The sequence below is a fragment of the Anser brachyrhynchus genome, assembly GCF_964034855.1.
Source record: "Anser brachyrhynchus genome assembly, chromosome: 4".
NCBI classification, from domain to species: domain Eukaryota; kingdom Metazoa; phylum Chordata; class Aves; order Anseriformes; family Anatidae; genus Anser; species Anser brachyrhynchus.
In genome coordinates this window covers 15123334-15146537 of record NC_137698.1, presented here as the reverse complement: position 1 = coordinate 15146537, position 23204 = coordinate 15123334, and the positions used below count along the sequence as shown (strand labels likewise).

The following is a 23204-nucleotide window of genomic DNA, read 5'->3' as shown; positions in this document are numbered from 1 at the left end:
AATCTGCAGCTTTTTCAGCTGTTGATTTATTTTTAACTAAACTTTTCCTCACGAGGTCAAAAGGGTGGTTTAAAAATAAAGGATTCCAGTGTCCAATCCCCAAGGACAGATTGGGGTTTATTTAAGGTGTGTAACATTGGGCTGGCATGTCCCTTCAGCTCATTTTACTAGTTTTATAACTGCAGTTCAGGCATCCCCTACAAAAAGTATCACTAGAAGCAACATGCTGTTAGATTTTATTTTTATTTCTCTGATTGCTAGTTAGGCCCCCCTTAGCAGCTTGATGCTTCCGTACCTTCTCAGTTTGCTATTGAGGAAAAAAAATAAATGTACAGATACTGGAAAAAAAAGTCATATTATGATGTATTTTCCCCTGTGACAGAAGAATTAGCACCATGTCCTGTCCCTACTGGTGAGTGGGTCTTTTTTTTGTCTCTGGATGCTCTTCTGTATGAAGAACTGTAAGAAGGTAACTTCTGTTTTCCCTTTCTGTGTGCCTGTGTTTTCCATATGTTTCTATATGGGCCGGGAGAAATCTTACTAGACAAGGGGGAGTGATTCTACCCTGCAAAATTATTTGCTCAGTTAGAGGCTTTTAATAATGCATGGAAGAATTAGAATCGCCCTGCTGTTGCATGTGGCAGAAGGAAGGGAAGCTGCCCTGCGGGTACATTCAGTAGGCTATCAGAGCTGGGGACTGCTCAGAGATGTTGGAATAGCCATCTGACCAACAAAAACAAACAAAAACCCAAACAGTAATTGACTTGCCCTGCCTCTTTTTATCCAGTGAATGAACGGCAGCCACTGAAACAAATACTCAGTAGAAGCGCAGTGGGTGACTGTCTTTTTTCTGATCTGCGTTGTGAGGGGCCCAGGAACTGAGAGTTTTGCCACAAGCATGGGATTTCAGCTGAACAAAAGAAAGTTGCAGAGAAAGTAGGAAGTAGGGCGGTTGAAATCACTTTGTCACTCGCAAGGAGATGTTCACCCCATGTTTTGCCACCTGATGGCATGGTCTGTGTATGGGAGGGAGCCATACATGATCCACCCAGCCCCTTGTGTGTCTACCATTTATCGTGGTCCATGCATATGTGTTAAATACACACATTCCCCAAATGCATCTGGTTTGTATAGCTGCAATATGGCTTTGATTTCCCACAGGAATCCCTCATCTCTAATTTGTCTATGCATTTATGTTTTCATAGTAAGCATTTATGCCATGGCTTTACAGTAAGCTAAGTCCATATGTCCATGTATTGTGCCTGTGTAGCATCCAATACAGCAAGGCTATGTGAGAGTCATCCATTTAAAACTGTGCTTCCTAGCTTTGAGGTCTTTGAAGATTTTCAGCACTGAGAATCTCTCAAAGTTACCTTCATTTTCAGACAAAATTCTTACTGAAATTGGTGAAGAAAGCCAGGGTGGTTATTTAGGTGCCTGAATATGAAGTCAGTTTTAAGTACTGAGGTTTGCCACTGTTGGCTCTCATACACATTGAGCTGCACCCACTGCTAATTGCATAATAAATCAGTGCAAATTGCAGTGTTATGGTGCTCCGCAGTGGCCTTAGCAAACCTAAGTCCTCTGCTTGGCAAGCAGCAGCTGCCCTGGATGAACCCACCATTCTGCTGCTCCTGGGTGCACCAGCTAAAATCAGTTATAAGCAGATAGGAAGAAACTAGTAGAAAAAGTATGCAGTGTTGGACTGATGAAGCAAGGATCCCCAGGATTTAAGAGCATCAATCCTCTTGATATCAGTAACAATGATGCTTTTTAATTGTTTAATGATCTTTTAAATATCCCCCTAAGGAAAAAGCTAGTTTTCCACCATGTGAGGTTTGCTGTCTACCTTGGAATAGATGAAGCTTTTGGAAACTAGAGGTAAGGACTAGACTAGAGCTTAAGTAAAATTGTCCAGCATATTGCACCAGCACCTCTGCCTCTTACTGTGGTTGGCAAAACCTCTAGCAAGTGGTGAAATGCATTTGTACAAAAGTGGAAGCTGCAGCTCTTTACAGTTTCAGGGCAGTGTGTGCCAACGTCATCCTGTACCAAGAGCTGTTGCTGGGATGGGGGTGATGGTGTGTTGCAGTACGCACACAATTAGGTTTCATTTGTAAATAATTTAGCAAGGATATTTTGATTTTCCTAATTTATTCTGAAGGGTAGATCTTCCCTGCTGGGTTGTCAATCAGCAGGCATCTAGTGGCATCTCCATGTTTTGGTGGTGATCAGATGAAAAAAGGAAAGAAGGGTTGCAGCAACGGTTGTGTGTCAGTCCTTGGGGATACATCCTTGGTGTGTGAAGTACAGAGGCCTTTTTATATGATAAATCACTGCAGGGACTAAGCATGTCCATCACGGACAGATTTGTACTGCATGAGGTGCTGAACAAAGAGGAGGCAAAAACCTGGCTGTTGTCCCAGCCAGGTCACTGGGAGGGTGCATATGTAACCTGAAGTCCGTGCGTGATGCTCCTAGCACCGGAGCCCAACTCTGTAAGGTTTTCCCACACCATAAGGATTTTCAGCATTTCAAAGGATTTCCCAAACTGACCCAAGTTCTGTCCTGAGACTCTACAAAAGTAGAAAGGGAACTTTATTTTAAATCAAATCAATTTAAATACTTTTTTTTTGACAAACTTTCTGTTGAAAAGCTGTTTCAGTAGAAGATCTGCAGACAGCACTGGCAATAGTCAGTAGTGAAGACTCCTATCTTATGTAAGTTAAACACTGTTAGTGGATCAGGGACTTGAAGCTGCTCAGGTGCTCAGATTCATTTTATGATTCAAAATGATGAAAATCCCAAACTGTAAAAGGTATTTTAACTTTATCTGCACAAGACTCTGCATTGTTCATTCCTTCTATTAATGAATATTTATGTGTGTGTGTTTAGGGCTTCATATATGTGGACAAGAAACAAATATTTTTGAGGGTGAATTATAAGCAAGCATGCTGGAGAGATACTGTTTCTTCAATAGTTTCAAACCCAGGCATAACCTGATTTATTACAGTTTGTCCTTATTTGTAACAAATGTTTTTCTATTGCCCCTATTAGTTGGTGACACGGTTTCTGTGGTAAATGAATGACATGTGGAGGTAATGATGACAAGGGGCTGATATTGGATGGCAAGGGGAAAGGGGGGCTTGGTGCAACAACATGCCCTGCTGAGGTTGATCCAAGGACACTTATCAATCAAAATGGTGACAGCAGCCAGGGAAATTTAATTGGAGATTCATTGAACCCTTAATGATGTGACAAAGAAAAAATAAGGAGGCTAAAAAAGGCTTCTGGGCTTTTCTTCCCCCCTTGTTCTGCCAGTTCTTAGAAGGAGAAGGGGACCGTGGGATTGCCAAAGGCGCCTCTTGTCATTGCATCTGTAAGAGGTAATCATTGCGCTTTGAAAGGGAGCAAAGTGTTCGGAGAGGTGTGTGTATATATATTTCACTGCCTCAGTACAAAAAGGGGGTTGACAAAGACCTTTTCTTTTACTCATGTGGCGGGCCTACCTGCCTCTTGATCATAATTGGAAGTATTAAAAGAAATGCTAACAAGGTACACGTGCCTTGCATGAAAATGGGGTAAAGCTGTATAGTGGCTTGGGCAGTGTTCCCCACAGAAAGGTTTATTCAAACCCTTCTTTCTCCTAATCTTGTTTTATCACCAACAAACATGATGAGTTACATTTGGGAGCCTGCAATCTGTTGTAACTCAAGAGCTGAGCTACATGGCTTCTAAGTGACGGGATAGATAAAATGCTACCTTTTTATTTTTTTTTCCTGAGCTGCCTTTTAAAATCAGCACGGGTGCTTAGGGCATATGGATAGCTTCTGTTATTTAGTTTTTGCATACATTTCCATAAATAATACCTTAATAAAATGTTGTGGCAATGCCCACCATGTGGAGGGTGCTCTTTGCAGATGCAAGGAATCTGTTCGTTTTTGTCCACCTACAATTCTTTCTCTTTGAATGTGGCATGTAAGAGCTTGCTCTCTGGTTTGGGAGGACGCTGCTGGGAAAAACATTTACTGTGCTTGTGATCTTACTCATCTTTTCCATTGATTAGAAAATCCCCCCTCCTTGTTTTGCATCAGCTTGCTTATTTCACTGTTCAGACTGGGGAAAAAGGCAGCAAAATGGGACTAAGCCATGTACCGGTAAGATGACTTGTCTCTGTTAAATTCCTGAAGTACAGCAGCTCCATATCTATATATTTAGGTATTTAAAGAGTTGATAAATACGTTAATAAATATATATAAAGAGCTATATATCTAAATATTGTTGTGGCCACAAGCCAAGCCCTGTGCGTACGCATGCTTTAATGTGATAAGTTGCTTTGGCCAAATTTGTGAGGTTGGGGGCAAAATTAAAATGCAAAGGGGAGCCCACCCCCAGTTTGCCTCCCCCCTCCGTCCTCACTGCAATTTTCTGACAAAGGCTGATAGGAACTGATCTGGAGGTAGCACACACACCATGAGATGGGATTCAGTAATCCTCACCTTATCTCTTCTGATTTCTCAAGCTGGCGATGTGCGTCGATAATTAAAGTGAATGGCAAGCTGCAGTGCCACCCTGACCTCTGGGGTACCAATTGCCATTAATAATAATGCAGCCAGACAATACAAGGTTTTAGCACCACATTAATACAGACAGGGCGAGAAAAAGCGGATAAAGCCAAAGGGATAAGGCAAACCCCTCAGTGTCATCTGGGTATCCTTTCATGCTGATCTCTCCCTTCATGCTCTTTGATTCCAATTATTCTCTTCTTTTTACAGGCAGGAATATTTGTTTAATTATGCCGTGGGATGGGAGGGGAAAGGACGTAGGACAGATTTGGATCTAGTTACTTTTTTTTTTTTGACTCTTTGGTAGTTGTATCTGCTCAAAACTGTATTTGTATCAGTTCTCACAGTGACAAAAACTGCATTTGGAGACCTTGTATGTCTGACCAGACCCACACATCAGTTCCCTGTAGCTTTAGTCACAACCTGAAGAGCCTGTGCTGGAAAATGCAGGCACAATTGCTGTGTTGCCAGCTGAGAGAGCAGCTCACTGCACCTTTGAGGTTATGCCAAAGCTTGCAAGAAAGAGCAGTCCCCTGGTATGCTGCTACCTCTGTACTTGGGTAGCTGAAAAATTAGCCTGACTTTGTCACTGTGCAGGACTTTCCTGAGGTAAAGTGGGAGTATCTGCAATTCCTAGCCTTCCTTCTATTGTCCTAAAGCACACGGACACCTGTGAGGTGTAATACCAGGCAAATCTACGTTAGAGTTTAGATGTTATTCCTAGGCATAGAAATGATGGATGGAGGGATTTCCAAAAGCCTTTAATGTCACCCAAGCTCTGCTCTTAAGTCAAGTGAAGCTTTGCCACCAATTTTGGTGACTGCTTGGCTTAGTGAGATCCCAATGTCACTCTTATGCCTATATCCTCTGTTGTCCTTCTGTGTTCCCCAGTTCAACAAAAACCCATGAACCTCTCACATTGTGTGAGTAGAAATGGAAATTTTCTGTCAGGTAATAATGTGTGTGTATCAGAAACTGCTGTCAGGACTGGAGCTAGGGATTTCTTTGTCCTGCCCTGGAAAGGGTTTCGCAGCACTCCTTCATGAGCACAGCCCACTTGGAGAGGCCTTCCGTGGTGTTTCACTTTGCTAGGACCCCCTGTGCCTAACCAATGGGACTGAGCAAGCTGTCATCTTCTGGCTATCCAAATAGCCCTGCCATCCTTGCATTGCCTAACTGGCTTCTGGAAAATGTATTCATGGTCATTTTTACGTCATAAAGGTTTAGTCACGCTCCCCTTCTCTGTATTTTCATGAAGGTATAGCAGTGCCCCTTCCATTTGACTTCCAACCTATCTGTGCTCTTTTTGAAATTGTTTTCCTCCTCTCCTTGTGTTCCCAGTTTGGCAGGGCTTTCTGATTTTTTCCCTTTTTTTTTTCTTTTTTCTAAAGGACATTTGCCCTGGCTCCTTCAGTGTTCATGTAGCTTTGCCCTTTGAGGTGGCACAGTTTACACGGTATTTTTGTTCACGGTTGGTCTTAGTGCCATAGTCTAGTTGTTCACTGCTGGCACTGCAGCTGGTCTCGTGTGTTATTTACCCCCTGTATCCACACTGCAGGAAAAATGTGCACAAAGAAGGAGCAATTTTTGGAGATCACGTGGCTGGGAATGATAGCCCCAAGCACGTTTATTTCAGAAATGGCTTTGCCCCGAAGCTCCGTGTCCCAACAGTCCTGCAAACTTTGCAGGATCAGGGGTCCTCTTCCCTTCTTTGCCATTTCGCCCAATCTCTAGTTAATTTGATCTCTATCTGAGTGCACCAGGGAGAGAACATCTATTAAACAATAAAATAGACCGATTGTGATGTATTTTCAAACGCTTTGGGGGAATTCTACAAAATTAAGTATCAGAATTGTTTTTCTTATTGGCAACTATTGATCTCTGGCTGTGCCAGTTTCTCTCATTAACACTTTTATTACCTTGTCAATCACAGCACAACCTGCGCTAACCAGAGGCTAAAAGGATTTACCGTTATTAACAAAACTGTCTGGTGCCTCAGAGCAATAAAAACAGCTGAAACCACTGGGGAAGGGAGAAGTCTGCAGAGATTTTGGTAGCATTTTAGTCTGGAGACTGTGATTCAGAGGAAAAAAAAATCCATAAAATAGGAGCCAGTTTCTCAGCTGATGCAAATGGTCGAATCATGTTAGAAGCATCGGAGCCACAGGGACATCTGTCTGCAAGTAAATGTCCGGCCAGGAATTCAGGATCATATCTAAAAATACAGAGTTTGCGGGCCAGAAGCCCAGTAGGCAAGGCGGTCTGTGAACACTGAGTCACGCCTGCTCAAGCCAAGGTGGTCCAAGGGCTGCAACTGGCTTTTGTGACCCAAGAGCCCAGTTTAGGGAACTCTCTAACTTTGTAAATCAGTCCCTGGAGGTGAGCGTGTCCTTACAGGTTGAAAAAGGATCTTTTAGGCTTTTGCAAGTCTCGAAAACGGGTTGCTGTGAGTAACTGGGGGAATGACTGTCGACAGGGGTTGGCTGTGCATTGTAATGAAGTCAGGGGCATCTGGTGTGCGCATGATAACACTGTGATAGCAGGCTTACTGCATGTGCCTTTCAATAGGAAGAATAAAAAAATCCTTTTCTTTTCAAAAGCATCCTGAAGTTGGTGTTGTGACAGTGTGGCAGAAGCAGAATTCTTCTCCTTCAGGGCAGGGTGTCAGAACACCCTGGGAGCTGACCCTAAAAACGCAGCGGAACATGGTGACCCTGTCAGCTCTGACCTTCATCACAAGTGTAGGAAATGAACCTGAATTGGCCCTCCCGTGATAACCTCTGGGGCAGGGTACTCACTAACAGCTTCTGGTAAGAAAGGACATGTTCCTTTCAGTACCTAGGTCTTTCAGTCTTGAACACCTTTAAATTTGCTGTGGTTAAAAATCACTGTTTGTAGTCAGCTGTGCTGTAACATTTATAAACAGAAGTCTGCACCCTTATTCTCAGTTTCCAGGTGACAAAGTAGAAATGTTGAGTTCTGGCGTGACTTGGAGAGCTGACCCTCGAGCTTGACGCAAGAAGATGCTGTTTGTGCTGGCAGTGGGAGAGCTCTGTGTCACAGGAATGTGAAGGTGATTGGAACAGAGGGTCCCATCCCGATTATTTAGCATCCTTCAATATCTGAGTGCTCTGCTTGCTTGCTTGTTTACTTAGGGTAACATTTCTAGTGGCATTTATATTAAGGAGTCAAAGTGCTGGTACACCTATGAGCATTTGATTTCTCAGGATGTCCCTTCCTCTTGCTGTTGCTGCTAAACAGGCAAAGGTCCAAGGCATTATTATTTTTTAAAAATGGTAGATAAGGCCCTCTGTCACTATTTCCTTTTGACAGTGTCATTGGAACCTGGTTTTCAATGTTTGTTTTCTACCATAGTCCAGAATTTTTGTCACTCCTGCTAACCTCCAAGGTCACCTAGACGCTTCAGGGATGCAAGGCTGCTCACCGGAGTAAGGAAGCAATTGAAAAAAGGCACAAGATGGCTGAAGACAGCCATTAAAATCCTGCTCTGGCTCTAAATATAGCAACCTTTCCATGCCAGTCTCCTGTAATTTGCATGTTGAATTAGCATCTCATTAATATCTTATTAGGGACACTGGAAACCTAATGACAAAAACAAACGCAGCATGTGCAAAGAAGAATAATAGGAGGAATGAAGTGAATAAAAGAGCTTTTTTTTTTTTTAAGCTGCAGTCTGTCAGCTTACTTGTGGTTTCTGACCACCCTGGTGTCAGGAGGCTGGAGGTGCCCTCCTCACACAGACAAGGCCAAAGGATAAAACCCCAAAGGATGGCAGCAGACCCTTAGCGGGCTGGTGCACCTGACAGTTGGACTATTCACATGCAACATGCATTTTGGTGGAGGGTTCCCAGCCCCTGCCAGCTTCCCAGGGTTCTGAGAAGTAAGGCATTGGGATCAAAGGTCTTGAATTGTGGGTTTCAGAACCACATTTCCCCCAAAAGGTGAGGAATAAGGGGGGAAATTAATTGGGTCTTTCTGATTTTCCAAGCTTTGTTGAGGAATTTCTGCCTTTCTGAGCTTAGTTCTATCTAATTTTCGGAGTTCACAGCAATGAGCCCAGACACCACAGCTCATATCAACTCTCCCCAAATGACCGAGCACTTCAGCGTGCACATTCCTGTCACTGAGTTTGCTGTTAAAGTGCTCCAGTAATAAGGTACCAATTAGATTATCTCCCCCTTAGAAGCATAGTGCAGCTGCAAAATGGATATCATATCATTAGCACCTTTCCCTGGCATTGTCCCAGGGGATGGAAACACCAGACTGTGGGAGCAACTTAGAGCTGACAGCCCCTCGCAGTTTTGGTGGAGCAGAGTGGATAACAGAAGAGGAGTGGGGCTAAAAGGGTGCTGCTGGCCATGCTTTCTGCAGACTGCAGTAGGGCAGTTCTGCTGGTACCTAAAAGGCCAGCTCTGGCGAGCCTGAAATCAGAAACCTCCGATTTCCTAAAGAAAAAGGACTGTGGAAAATGCGAAACTCAAAAGCAGAAGCTAGGATATTTAAGGAGAGATGTGGTAGGAGAACTGAGTGTGCAGCAACATAAAGCATAGGGTTCCATGAACCTCAAGGGGGTTTTGCTCTAAAAAGGCAGGATCAGGCCCCAGAGCAGGCGAGGGAAGGGTGCTCACCCCCCCTGGTCAGTGCCAGCAGTGCCTGGCTCGTGGGCTGAAACTTGGGTGTGGGTAAGCTACAGTCAGAAATCCAGCACATGAAAGTGAAATTAGACACTCGTAAATCAGGGACCACATGAAAACAATCCTTTGGGGACTGTGGTGAGCTATTTCCTCATCAGATTTGGCTGTAATGTATTAGATTACATTAAAAAACAAAACAAAACAAAAATGGTAATGCAAGCCATGCAGAGCATGGAAATGCTTTTCAGTTCCTCTTTATAAGCATGTTACCAGAAATAATTTGGGTCTGCGTTTATCTGGCCTGTTGAGTTCCAGGGTGCTGGCGCTGTGCAACCAGGAATCGGTTAGTTTAGAGCTGTTTTGCTGAATGAAACACAAGAAATTGTGGTCCGCGCAGCCTCTGACCAGATGTCTGTCATGCATGGAGGCCCAGGTAGTGGTTATGCTCTCTTTGTGTCCCCCAGCCATCACGAAGGTCCAGTCACAGTCCTTGCTGTTCCGGAAAGCCTTCCAGTTGTTGTTTGACAGAGAAGAGCTGGCAAAAAAAGAGGTGTGTGGTAGAGTGCACAAGGGTTTGCCGCCCCGCTGTGTTGTGCTGCTTGGCAGCCTCCTTGCACGCCGGCTGGTGGAGCTAGGCATCAGCACTCGATCTCAACCTCTGCCTCCAAAGCACTGGACCAAGGATGATTTGGCAGTGGGTGATGCGCTGGTGCTGTGGAGGGGTTTTCACCTTCTCTGCACCTTGCCACCACTGCGGTAAGACCGATAGGGTGGCCACTCCTCACTGCTCCCACTGAGCAACCTTGCTAAAACAGGGCTGCTCCTAATTTTCAAGCATCTGACCTTGGAGAGGAAGCCCTCGCTGGCGCCTCTTACAAAGACAATGCAAATCTAATCGTACTACTCTAAACATCTTATTAATTTCTCCATACTGTGGCCTCTAGCTGTTGGGTCTTTAAGACGTGGCACGTGCAGGCCGTTCTGCTTCCTCGCTGCGGTGATACGATGATGAGCCAGGCTGAAGTAACAGGAAGTTCCGCTTCATTACAGCAGTATTTGTCACCATTAACGCTCAGCAGGGAAAAAAAACAATGTATGTGCCACCTAACTTTCAGAAGGGTGCATTCGTGTCTTCCTCTTGAGCAAAAACACGGTAGGGAGACGGAAGGAGCTTGCTAACCGGCACAGGGCCAGGCAGCGTGCAGAGGAAGAAGTGACCGTGTTCTTTTAGCCAGTGTGTCCCTGCCTCCTGCTGGGCAAAATGCTCGTTCTTCTTTTCTCCAAGCGCTTGAACCCTCGGTGAGCAGATGCGTGGCTGGAGCTGAGGAGTCTTTCCCAGGCATCAATATCAAGCTCCTTGGACTTGAAATGATAGCGGAGGTGTTGGCACGGGCTCCTGTCTGGCACTCGCTCCCACCAGCATTAAATCGACTGCTGAGAGAAAATGATTGCTCGGTTCCCAAGTAAATGTCAGTAAATCTTAGAAATGAAAAGGAGCATCATGATGGGAATAATTCTCTTTTTCCTCCGAAAGCCTGTGCATGAGAGGGGAAAAAGGAACAAAAACATTTCTCCAGCCACACTTGCTGCAGTTAATAGCAATGCCGTCTTGCCAGGAACATCAAATGGAGGAACAAAACTACTGGGTTTTGACAGCAAGAGAAAACACGTGGGCAGCTCTGGGCTTGTCCCAGGGCCAGGAGCCCAGAGGGAGCCTGAAGGAGCACAGCACTGCATTTTTGGCACTCTCCTGCTAGTTTAGCAGCTGCTAAAGAGACAGAAACAGGCACATGCCTCATTGAAAAGAGGTGCCTTGACAAAGAAAAAAGAGCTCTCGCCTGACCCAAAAACCTCTGACCCTGGCGATTAGTTCCCTGGGTTCTGGCACTGGAGCAGGCGAATGGAGAGGAGATGCTCTGCTCTTCCCTTAGATCAGTCTGTTTATGCCCAGCTAAGCACAGGTCAGAAGAGGCTTCAAATGTAGATGCCTGCATTTGCATTCCTCCTCATCATTCAGGTTTGTGTTGAGGGATGAAGACTAATGTGTTACGACATGCCTTTGGGGAAGGAGATGCTCCTGCTCGGTGAAAGCACAGCAAGTGCTTCTCTGCAATATATGGGAGAGCCTGAATCTTCTGAGGTGCTTAAAGAGCATCGTGAGAGGTGATCGTGCTTGTCTTTGGCAAAGAGGTCAGTTTAAGAAATTCCCTTTCCCACTCTTCCTCCCTGGTGCGCTGCTGTTTGCCAGCCCTTTGACCCAGGTGGTGCAACTGACCCTGCTACTGAAGCCAGCCACGTAATTACTTTCTTGAAGTCCAGAAAAGGTAGCAACGTTCAGTGGAAGTTCTTAAAAACCCTGGTATAATTGCATCAGCCTTTTCTGCAGGAAGCCTCCCCCTGGATGGCGTGCCCCGCTTACAGGCGGCGTGCTGTGGGCTGCCTGGGTTTGGAGCACAAAGCAGCCAGCCCCGGCACAGCACCCCAGGGTGCTTCTGGTGGGGGATATTTAGGTTCCTCGCTTCCTCTGGATCACCTTGTAGGCAAGGGCTCTCTGCAGAGGCTCTAAAGCCTAGAGAGACAAGGCTCCTCCACCGAAGGCTCACCCCTGTCTACCCACCCCAGCACTGGAAAGCCGCATGCTTAAAACTGTGACGCCCATGCAGTAGAAAAGCAGAACGCTGGAGGATGCTAGTGCCCCTTTGCTGTTCTTGAGCTGGGCAGCTCCATTATTTCATTTGATCAGTAATCCAGCCATAAATCTTGATCTCTTCTGTCCAGATTTTCAAGGCAGCATGACCCAAACCCCAAAGAGGTCCTGCTGTCACTCACAGCCCTGCCTGCCCCCATGCTGACAAACTCCAAAACACATCAGCAGGTTGGCTGCTGGCATATGTCTCTCCACGACTCGTCTTTCCAAAGGCAAAGTGATTGATCCTTTAAGCAGGGGTTCACTAATCAAATTCATTTATTCAGGCACTGCCCTGCTGCATGCTCTGAAAGAGCAGAGATGCCTTTCCAAACATATTTTTCAAAGCTCCTTAACAACTTAAGAGCAGCGGTCTGCAGGAGAGAGAGGGAAAGCATATCATTTAGAAACAGAGGGAAGAGGGTGCAGTGATTTTTTGTTGCTGATGTGGCATCGTATGGGGTCAGGGCTAGATGGATGAGCTCCAAATGCTATCTTGGTGCATTGAGTATGCAGCCACTTTGCCAGAGGTGACATAATGTTGGACATTTGGTCTCAGTCCAAAGTGATATTGACGTGCCACAATGACAGACAACTTGGTGAAATGTCCTCCACGCCAAGCGGGGCTGTGGTTTTCCAGTGCGCAGGGCGCTTATTGAAGGAAAAAGCCCCAACTAATGCACAGCACCTCTGCTTCACTGCAATCTCCCATGAGGCTGGCGTTGCTTATAGCAAGATGGATGAGCTTGAAGAACACGCATAGCTCCTTTCTCTACCGAAAAATGAAGACAGCCCCTCATTTATGCTCCATAGGATCTCTGTCAGTGTTGGGTACTGTGCCTCTGTCATCACCCTTACATTGAGCTGCAAGGACTGGCTGGAGCTGCTTGAATCACTCTTCCCAACTGCATTGTAAAGGCACCTTTAATAAGAAGGAGACTTGATCCTGAGGTGCTAGTTACTTATCTCGGCCTAGCTGAAAACCCTTTGGGCTGGTTTTTGCCATCAGCTGACCTTGGATGGCGACTAGCATTTAGTCTTTGAGTCTGTCTTTTCCTGCATGATAAGATAATCATAACAGAGCCAGAGCTGACAAGTGGTGTTTTGATGTAAGCAATGAGTAAACAGACAGATCAATAAGTGCTGAGCAAGGCACGCTTCACCTCATATCGTATCGACTTACTGCAAAAATAATGGGGCAACAAAATGAAAATGTGTTGTGTTCTATCTGAGTTATGGGCAGTGGTTATATATAATAAAACACAATATATTAACTCAGATGGGACTGGCTGTTGAAGAAAATACAAATGGGCAGACACGGAATGTACTGTCTCTAGATGTGCACAGCAACACATCGAGATTAATTACACAGAATAGGGGAGGAAACGAAAGCAACAATAATTCTATTATTATGGCCATAGAAAAAAACGTGAGAGAGATTTATGGCACTAAGAGCAAAATTTGTGTGTCCTGTTAGTCTGACTGTCTAATGTGTGAAAGATTTATGAGTCCAGTGAGTAATGATCAAAAGTATTTACAAAAGTTTACCATTTGTTAGCTTTTATTTTTGCTCTCATGGAGATTGTTTACAAGCAGCGGAAGGATGACATTGGGCTGACTGGCTGTCTGTGGGGCTTCTGCTGCAGGTTGCTTATAAACATTTTGATTTCAGCAGCTCTGATCCCCCAAAGCCAGGCGACAGCCCAGGCAGAAAGAGGCACAAGACTACGCTGAAGCAGTCTTGATGTGTTCAGAGGAAGCTTGGCTCGTGGAGGTGTAAGTTGAGGTGCACTGAGATGGGAGGCACTTTCGTGTCCTAGAGCTGCTTTTTATGCACCAGAAACTTCTGCTTTGCCTTCCCTTACCTCTGCTGATTGGTCATGATGGGGACCTGTGGGAGATTACATCTGGAAGCTGGTGCATGATGCCTATGCTTGGAGAAATGATGGACAGAGGAGGAAAGCAGAATGCCTGTGATAATCAGGTTGTAGAGAGAGAAAGGTTATAGAAAACAGCCGAATGGGTACGCTGTTGGCCATTTACCGCCTTCGAAATGGATCGAGGGTAGCTAAACAATAGGACATTTCTCACGGCTGCGTGGGCACCTATCTCATCTCCCAGCTGCAAACAGCAAACTGCCTACTCAGGGCCCCAGCGAGACGTAAGGTGATTATGGCTGCTTGGTTAATTGAGATGTGATATGACAGAGAATATAATTTACTTTGATAATAATTATCACTGACCCAGGTAGTTTTGCAAAGCTCAGGCAGAGTGCAGAGGTCTGCTCTGATGGATCATCTCCTTCCAGGAAAGACTTCTGCAGCTCTGCAGCTTCGCGGGCACTCCTGGGTGTGCTGGAGAATACATTAAAAAGAAAGCAAACCCAGGATAATATTCTCACAAATACCCTGAAAAATAAGTCTGTAAATCTGGAATGCATTTGCAGTGTGTTATGGGGCAGTAAATCCCACAGATACTCACAGAATCAAGTACGAATTTGGGTCACAATATCGAATCCCAGTGTTCACTCTTTAAGGACTTACTGGGGTCTCTGTCCTCTTGGCATCTTTTTCTCATGAAGCTGGGAAAATCTCATGTTTCGTTTTTGTTAAGTAGGTAACACAATAAGACTTATAAACATGGCCTGAGGAGGGAGGTATTTCAAAGCAGGGTATAGCATTTCAAGTAGTTAAGTAGATTGTCTCCAGTTGTGGTCCAAATTTTCCAGGAAATCGTGAGATTTTGAATAAGCTTTTTTTTTAATTATTATTATTTTTTTTCTGCTGATGTGCGCAATTGATTATTTTTATCACCAGGAGGGGTTATGAAAACACTTCTGAGCAGCCAAAAGCCCAAGACACTGCAAATATGGCAGCGATGCAGGCCATTAAAACAACAACAACAACAAACTCTACAGTTTTTTTTTTAAATTTAATTGCTGAAGACAAACCCAGTTTTACAGAATATATATGCTGAAAAATGCTTCAATAGCTCTTATTCAAAAAGATTAGCTGTACAACTCTAAACTTATCGAGATAAATGAGGTGAGTCCATTATTTCAAGTTACTCCGGGTAGAAATGAGAGCGGAATTTGGTATAGGGAATAGGTTCTGAGTATAAAAATGAGAATATTCAGGCAATTTATCATGATGGCTGAATTAAAAGAAAAACTGCAGAGCTCCCAGCAGCAACTGCTGCTGTTAAAAGGAAGGCCTTTTATTGAGACGTGCAACTTCTTTGAAGCTCCTATTACTGACAACTTTTGCCTTAAAAAGTGTTAAGTGTACGTGCGTTAGGGAAGTGTGACTGCACTTTTGGACTTTTCCATTGGTATTATTGTATTATGGTAGCAGGTCGTGGCCCAAAGGGGGAAGGGGACAGGGATTTGTCACTGGGGAAGGGAGCAGTGTCGCAGGGATGCGCTTTTCTTTTCCTGGGGTTCAAGGATGGGAGGCCTTCGACCTTCAGCTTTGCTTTGTCTCAAGTGCTTGCCCTGCCTAAACGTGCTGGAAACGAAAGAGAAAACAGAGGGAAGAGAGAAGGGAATGGGAGTAATTTGAAACGTGGAACATCTGCATGCTCATTATTAAAGGAAAAATAAAACAAATCCTTAAAAAGTCAAAGAGGTCCCTGGGGAGGCATTGCTCAGCAGGTGATGAGCTAGGCAGGCATCTCCAGGCAGAGATTTATTTTTCCTGGTTTCTCATCAGCCCTCACTGGCTGGAATCTCAGCCCGCAGCCGTCTGAGCCCTGGCTGAAGCTGCACCACTGTTTGCTGTCTACCAGGTCAGGGCTGGGGAGGAAAAGGAGCTCCAAAAGGAGCCAGGGAGTGAGCTCTGGTGATGATTAGGAGGTAGAAAAAGCATTTGAATAAATATTTGTTGGCACCTGCAATGGGTAGAATACACCTGACATCTGGGTTTTCTTCCCGGTGCTCTGATAAAAAATAAAAGCTAGCTGGGGAATAGGGCAAGGGGGTGGTCATGATTTAACTCCCCCGACTGCATACAACTCCACTGTACTTACCTCCTTTTGTGGCTGTCAAACTCCATCTTAAAACTCGTGGGCCAGTCACCGTGGGTCTCACACAAAGCTTAGAGGCACCCAGCTTTGCCAGCACCATTTGCCAGCATCCCTGTCCCTGCTGTCAAGGCTCTAATGTGAGCAATCTCCATCGCATGTAGCCGAAAAACACCAGAAGAAAATGTTTTTGTCCTCATCGTATCGAATCCAGACCTGATTAGAGACAGAATTTTCTAGAGGGACTATTGATTTTTGCCTCGCTGACTGTACCCAGCAATTTGCAAGTTGCTCAGCCATCGTTTATTTCTGGAGTTCGGCAGCAAGCCTCTGTAAATAGACTGATGCGTTAACCATTGGCTTGGTGATGGATCACATTAATAAGAGCCTCAAATTCACCCCAGCCAAATCCTGAGCATCTGTCCCAAGGATCCGTGCAAGTTGCTAGCACCTTCCTCAGTTCGGAAGAAAGCCAAGATAGGAGGTCTTGATTTCTTCTCCGGGATTCAAAATAAGGAAGGCTGCTTTCTTCTGAAGGAGTGCCTTTCCCAGGTTTCTTTGCCAATCTTACCGAAAATCTGTGAGTTTAATAGTCTTATGAATGTGTGTGTCCTTCAGCCTGGTGGTGTGTATCATCCATCGGGACAGAGATCTGCTTGCCTTAGGAGGAGAGGGGAGATGTGATGGGCTTGCAGTCTCCTGTCTAGCTCCTTTTCTTGTGGTTTTGTGACCTCAGTGAGCATTTATAAAGACCTAATCACACTGAGACATCTAGGTGGGCATCGTGGTTGCTTAAAAACATAGGACCCATTTTGGATGTGGAAAGCAGTCGTTTGGGAAAATGTGTTCTTTTTTTTAAACTTCGAGTGTTGTTTAGAAAGTGTTTATTTTTCAAGGAAAACAACCACTGAAACCCAAGCCCGTAACCCCTAAAGAATGGAAAAGATACAGATTGGGAAAATAAATAAATAAAAAGTCTGAACACGTGAGCACACGGCCATCTCCTATATTTTTAAAAGCCAAAGCACTGTCACACACCAAGCTCAGCAGCATCACCGCAGCTGGTAGCTACAAACCCAGCTGGCATTTCTCATCCAGTGGGGCACAAATGGGAGAGCGAGGAGGAGGTGGGCTCCCGACCTGAAGCTGGGTGGGTTTCTCATCCCCAGGGAGAGGTTGGTGGCTTTCTCCTAGAGCCGCCCTGTGAGACTGGAGGTTCAAGTGCTGTGCGTGGGGCTGTGAGGCACTTCAAAGTGATAAAACTTGCAGAAATGACATAAAAATTGTTTTCCGTCCTCCTCTGAGACTTGTGCAGGTGGCTTCTGCTGAATGATCTGAGAGTCTTGGGGACCGACCCGCTCTGATAATAACAGCAATAAATATATCAGACTTTTTCTCTATCAAAACAGCGTTGTTCCAAAGCCACACAGCCCTTCAAGCCACAAAAACCAGTGTCAGGAGGCTTTGAAATGTGCCTGGTGTGGGTTGGGTGAAAGCAGCCGGTGCTGAGGCACATCCCTGCTGCGTGCAGGGCTCCTGTGCCCCAGGGCAGTGCAAATGATTGAACCCTGCATGGATTCAACAGAGGGGACCCAAAAAACCTGCTTTTTCCCCGGCACGCGAGGCAGGAGAGGGGCATCTGGCGAGGCTTCTCCCAAAGTCTTCTAGCTCTCTGCTAGCTCTAACCCACTGCCGGCCTCCCATGGAGAAGCGCTGCAGCCCTCTTTGCATGCAAATTGTGAATGCATTGTACATGAGGGCCCTAATTAATACTCGGCTGCAGATAACGATTTTACATTATGGCTATTAACCTTGGCGTATCTGAAACCAAATGCCAGCGTGTCGGGGAGGATTTTGCGTACGTTGCGTAGTGAAAGAATGAATTTCGGTTTTGCATACTTTATAGATTGATTTTCTTTATAAGTTGTGAGACTAATATTGGGGAGGAGGCCGGCAGTAGCCTGTTGGCTACTCCAGTGTTTAGGGCATTAGCCAGGGATTTTGGAGCCTCGGGTTGAGTTTTTTGCTCTGTGCTGGCTGCCCACAGGCCATTTAACCACATGTGTGCAATGGAGATACGAGTGTTTCTGTCCACACAGGGATGGATTCATAACACTATTTCTGTGCCCAAATATTCCTTTTCCAAAGCTTTTGTGAGAAAAGCTCCTTGATTCCTAGCTCAGATGTGTGTCTACCTGCAGTGATCTGATTCCTGGGTTAAGTTTATGAACTGTGTATTGGAATTGACGTTTTTTTTTTTTTTTAAAGAGTTCTTTCTAAGATTCATTTCATTTATTCCTAATAACAGGCCAGAAGCGGCTACACGCAGAGATGATGTTGAAAGCCTGGCCTGGTGGGGTTTGTCTAAGGGACACGGTCTGATCTGCACGAAGATCTGCTTCAGCCTGGGGACAGCGACACTTGGAGGCCGCATGCCTTAGCTGCTGGGCACTGGCGCCCGTGGTGGGTTAAGGGGTTTGTGCCTCTGGTTCCCCATCCTGTCACCTTCCCAGGGATGCTAGAGGGAGCATCTCCCGTTGCTGCTTCTGCCAAAAGAGAAGAGCAGACTCGTGTCTGAGGTCCCCTGCATCCAGTCAGTGCTGCCAGGGTAAGTGCAATGCCGGGCTCATGGGTACAATCTGCATTTCCTGCTGTGGGGAGACTGTCCAAGGGATTTCCAGTCCTTTCCAGCTCACCCACTGTCCTACACGTGCTCCTCGAGCAGTGTTTGAAAGCAGAATACCCCAAAGTGCTGAACTCTGGAAACCTGGCCCTCATTTACCCAGCAGTTGCCGTGATGTGTAATGGAAAAAGGATGCTTACAAGGCCACTTTCTTTAGGAAGAATTTTGTTTCTGATCCAACTGGCAATAAGTCTAACTCTGTGTAAACTATTTTATGGATCTGTATAGTCAACAGATCAATTTTATTATACTTGGCCACTGCAGAAAAACTGTAAACTCCTGCTGTTAGCTGATGTCTGGGAAATATGTTTACAACTTTATTCCTTTCCTTTGGTGGCACCAAATTATTTATTTATTTGTTTTTAAAAAAAAAGCTGTGCTGTGCTCTCTCCCATGCTATTCTGTCATGCAGAACTTTTCCACATGGCCAGCTCCAGCACAACATATTGTGCTAATGAGAAAGCATTCGCAATTCTAATTAATGACAGGTCTTTTGATTTTCCTGAGCTGGTAAAGGCTCAATTCTCCTTTGTCTTTCCACCATTAGGTTTTACTGATTTTAAAGATATTTTATGTGGTGTTCTTGCTAACATCAGTTTTCAGTGAAGCCCCCAAAGTGACTAAGAAAGCGAGATTTGTCTCAAAACCCTTTTAAAATGATAGGGAGTGAAATAAAAGGAAGAGTAGTGGGTTGCTGGTATCTGCAGCCATGGCGGCTGGCACTCTAGAGTGACTCCCTTTGGTGACTGTGCTTCAACCCACGGCAGAGTTAGGTCTAGTAGCTCCCCCCAGACACATCCCTCCTGCTATTTAGCTGTACGAATCTTGGTTTAGCAACAGTTTTGGATTATGCAGGGAAGTGGGCTGTGGCAATGGGCTACGCAGGGACCTGAACGCTGCTTGGCTGAGAGCAAGGGCTTCTCTATGGGACATCAAACTGCTAGCTTTCTGCAAGCTGGCACTGCCTGTCTGGTAGCTTATATTTGAAGGGGATGCTGGATCAGTTTGCTTTAAAAGTCCCTTTAAAAATAAGCAAGTTTGGGAACATGTTTTTGTGTGATCTAAGCTTCATCTAACCCAGTATCCCATCTGTGACAAGCATCAGCGCCAGATGTTTCTAAATAAGATATGAAAATCCCACAGTAATAGATGGGGGATGATTTGCCCTAAGCAAAGGTCTCACCCCAACCTCGCATAGTTCCAGAGCAGTGTCGAAGCAGGTGTTTTACTATGAGTACCTGGGACAGGGGGGAAAGCTCATGAAACGCTCATTATTTACTGGATTATATTAAAATGTACAGCTTCCTCACACATCTCAGCTATGCTGTCTTTTGAGGCATGCTAACCTGGCATTTTCTTTTTCAGAAGAGCTGACCGCAGAGTCACGGGCTGGGTGTGGTGGGAAGGGACCTCTCGAGTGAGCTCCGGACATGGGCTGCCTTTGGGAGCTCTTAAATCAGCAATAGGGGAAAACCACAAAAATTCCTTCTTTCACTCAATCGGGAATCAGTGGAGAGCACTCCAGTGGGCCTCGGATTTGCAAAGTTGCTTTTTGGAGTGGATTTGCACCTCGGCTATTGCTATGAGGTCTAGGTAACTCTATTATTTCATATTTTCTCCCGGTTCCTATGCAATTTGCACATTCAGGGTCAAGCCTTCGCTAATGACAGCTCCTTGCGTTTCAAGGTGGCCGAATCAGCAGGATGTATGGCACGTATCCACAGAGCTTTAAAAATATCTCTCTGCATGACATATGCTGTTTGTCCCTGAACACTGGATAGGTTAATTGTTAAAGAAACATTAATAACATTAACTGATGGTATGGCTTCCCACTGCCTCTGCCCTGGCAATCTCACACTGGCAAATGGATTAATAATCCTATCGGAAATGAATGTCGTTGCTATGCGAGTAACTCTAAACTAGATAATTCAGGAATAGTTTGGATGATTACTAATTAGATCCACCGACACAGGGGAATTTGAATTATTCATGACTGGCTGAAAACAGCGGGTAATTCATTTGTGCACTTCTCTGCAACTAATGTGAAAGTTGTTTATTTCCCCTCCACCCCACCCCACCCAGATGATCTGCTAGAAACGATCCCACATTTCAGTGCTGATCATTTCACCACAGAGGAACATCAGGGTTGCAAAGGTAGGAGAAAAAGCCTTGAAAAGTTAGTTGGAGAAACGCGTGGACAAGGTGCACTTTGAGACAGGAACTTTATTCTTTATTCGCTGAGTTTCAGCAGACCAAGCCAACATCTGAACTTGCGAAGAAATACCCAAATTAAGATGCTGATGTGCTGCTGGGGCAGGTGAGGAAGTATCATGTGGTGGCACCTGCACCCCCACACGCATGCTTTTTTGCAGAGGTGCAAGGGGCTGGCTGGGAAAGGCTGGGTGCACCTTCACAGCCCTCTTGCTTCCCCCAGACTCACCCAGTGCCGCCCATCTCCCTGTGGCGGAGCCATCAAGTCTCACCTGGGGGAACACCCTGAGGAGCTTCCTCCTCCGTACAGACGCGCGCACCATTTTGAATCCAACTCCCCCAAATCCAAAGCATGCCATTTTTAATGAAAAAAGGCATCCTTAGCAGCTCTGCAGATACCTACTGCTGGACATAGCTAAAGTGATCTGGATAACTCAAGTTGAGGACACATAGGAGTTAGCAAAGAGGGTTCTTCACCTGGTCTCTGATTATGCTTAATGGCATGCAGATGACTTCAAAATAATGTGCAAAAGCTTTCTGGGCTGTCTGATAGCTCCTTCTGTCCCAGCACTGAGCTGAGAGCTGTAGCCAGCAGTGACGCCTGAGCAAACCCATTTTAGGGCTCCTTGTTTTTACTTCATTCCTTGAAATGGCTCTCAGTAGTTTGAATAGGAGAAAAAAAAGAGGTGACACTGGAACAGGAGGATAAATAACCTCACACATGAAATTAGCCAGCTCATTCAATACCAGGCTCTGCAGACACTATTGCCTTTATTCATTTATGAGCTTTATTATCTTGATTTTTCATTAAAATACAGTAGGTTGGTCTAACTCATAAAATAGATAAAGAGAAGCACATCAGTTCATTTACCATTTGTCCACGTATGTAACTCACACAAGAAGACAGCTACTGCTGTCACCCATGAAGCCCTACCGAACTCAAAAACGCTACAAAACTGGGAGTAGGTAAAGCAGGCAGCTGTGCCTAGGCTTTCCTCCCTGGCTCACCTGCACCTCACTTGCTCTTATTTTTGCTACCATTTTCCAGCACAGCAGCACTAGCTCGTTTTCAGTGTCTCAGATGTATCTGACCCTTCGCCGGATGGGTGGCAGAGACATGTACCTTGCCTGAGACCACAGGCTGGAGCTGAACTTGGTCTTGTCAATCAGGAAAAAAGAAATTGAAAAAAAAAAAAAAAGGCTTGAAAGCTGGTCTTGAGGGGATTAGAAGACACGTGAAGTGCGCCATGTGTTGGTGAACCCATTTGAAGTGGGTATTTGCGTCTTATTTTTGGTGAAATACCAGACTGAGGCATTTCTTCCATCCTAAACCAGCCAGTGCTTCAGCATGGGGATCTGTTTTCCTCCACCTGGGTGCGCACCACGTATATCCATGGCTGGATAGAAGTGAGAAAAATGCTTGCACGCAGATTCACGTATATATGCACTTCTTAGCGTTTGCCTTTAGAAAGCAGAGATGCTTCATCCACATGTAGCCCCTGGAGGAGCGATATTAGTAGTGCAGCAAAGCCACGCCTGAAATGCTGCTGTTTCTACAGTTCTTGCTCTCTTGCTGTGGTTTTCACCAGCTCCCCAGCCCTCGGCAGTCCCCAGAAGTCCCAGTGGCCCCACGTCCCCCTCCTGGCTTTACCCGCGTGGTGCCACAGCTCAACCCTGGCAGCCTGCAGCTTGGATAGGGCATCCTCAGCATGGGTGGCAATGGCACTTGGGGGCAACAGGCAGCAAGAAAACACAAGGAAAATATCACCGCGTGGCTTGTGCTTAATGCGTATTTTTATTTCCTTCTCCTGGCACGGTGGGGGAAGCTTAATTGGGTATTTCGTACTGCTGTCCCTTTCTCCTTGACCCCAGACCTCGGTTTCTGGCGTCTCTCCACAAATGACATTAAAATACCTGATGTGGCAAGTGGGTGCTTTATGAAGAGTGACGTGGCATCAATCATAATTAACCCACGTGTCGCTGTCACAGGCTGGGGCAGGCCCCATCACATCTGGTTTCCTGTTCGAAAATACTTGGGTTTATGTAGGTTTAGCTGAAAACAACCAAGAAAGTGATCTCTAGGCAATGGGAGCTGGTGAAAGATGAATTGTCTGTCACTCAGAAAGATGCCCTGGCTGTGGAAACCATCAAGCACGTTCGTGGGGTTTGATTAGTCCTGTTTTCCCCTCTCCCCGTGCTTAGCATGTTTGCTTTTCAGATCGGTTAGCAGCCCAGTATCTGCTCTCTGAGCCTTTTGGAAAACACTCAAGGATGCGAAGCACCTGAGTCCTGCAAGCGGATGATTTTAGAGCTGTCTGTAAAAGCGGGATCATTCTCTTTGTTTCTTGAGTTAAATGCCACACGTTGAGCATTTCAGACTCGGC

General features: G+C 45.4%; 1 long non-coding RNA gene across 1 annotated transcript in view; it reads left to right on the top strand.

The window, feature by feature from the left end:
- The first annotated feature begins 6567 nt into the window (after positions 1–6567).
- Positions 6568–23204, top strand: part of LOC308193895 — a 57235-nt gene continuing 40598 nt past the window's right edge. Inside the window, exons 1-4 of the long non-coding RNA XR_013950038.1 lie at positions 6568–7011; positions 7166–7375; positions 7514–7638; positions 18235–18534. This is a non-coding gene — a long non-coding RNA (uncharacterized lncRNA). The remainder of the gene's footprint in view (positions 7012–7165; positions 7376–7513; positions 7639–18234; positions 18535–23204) is intronic.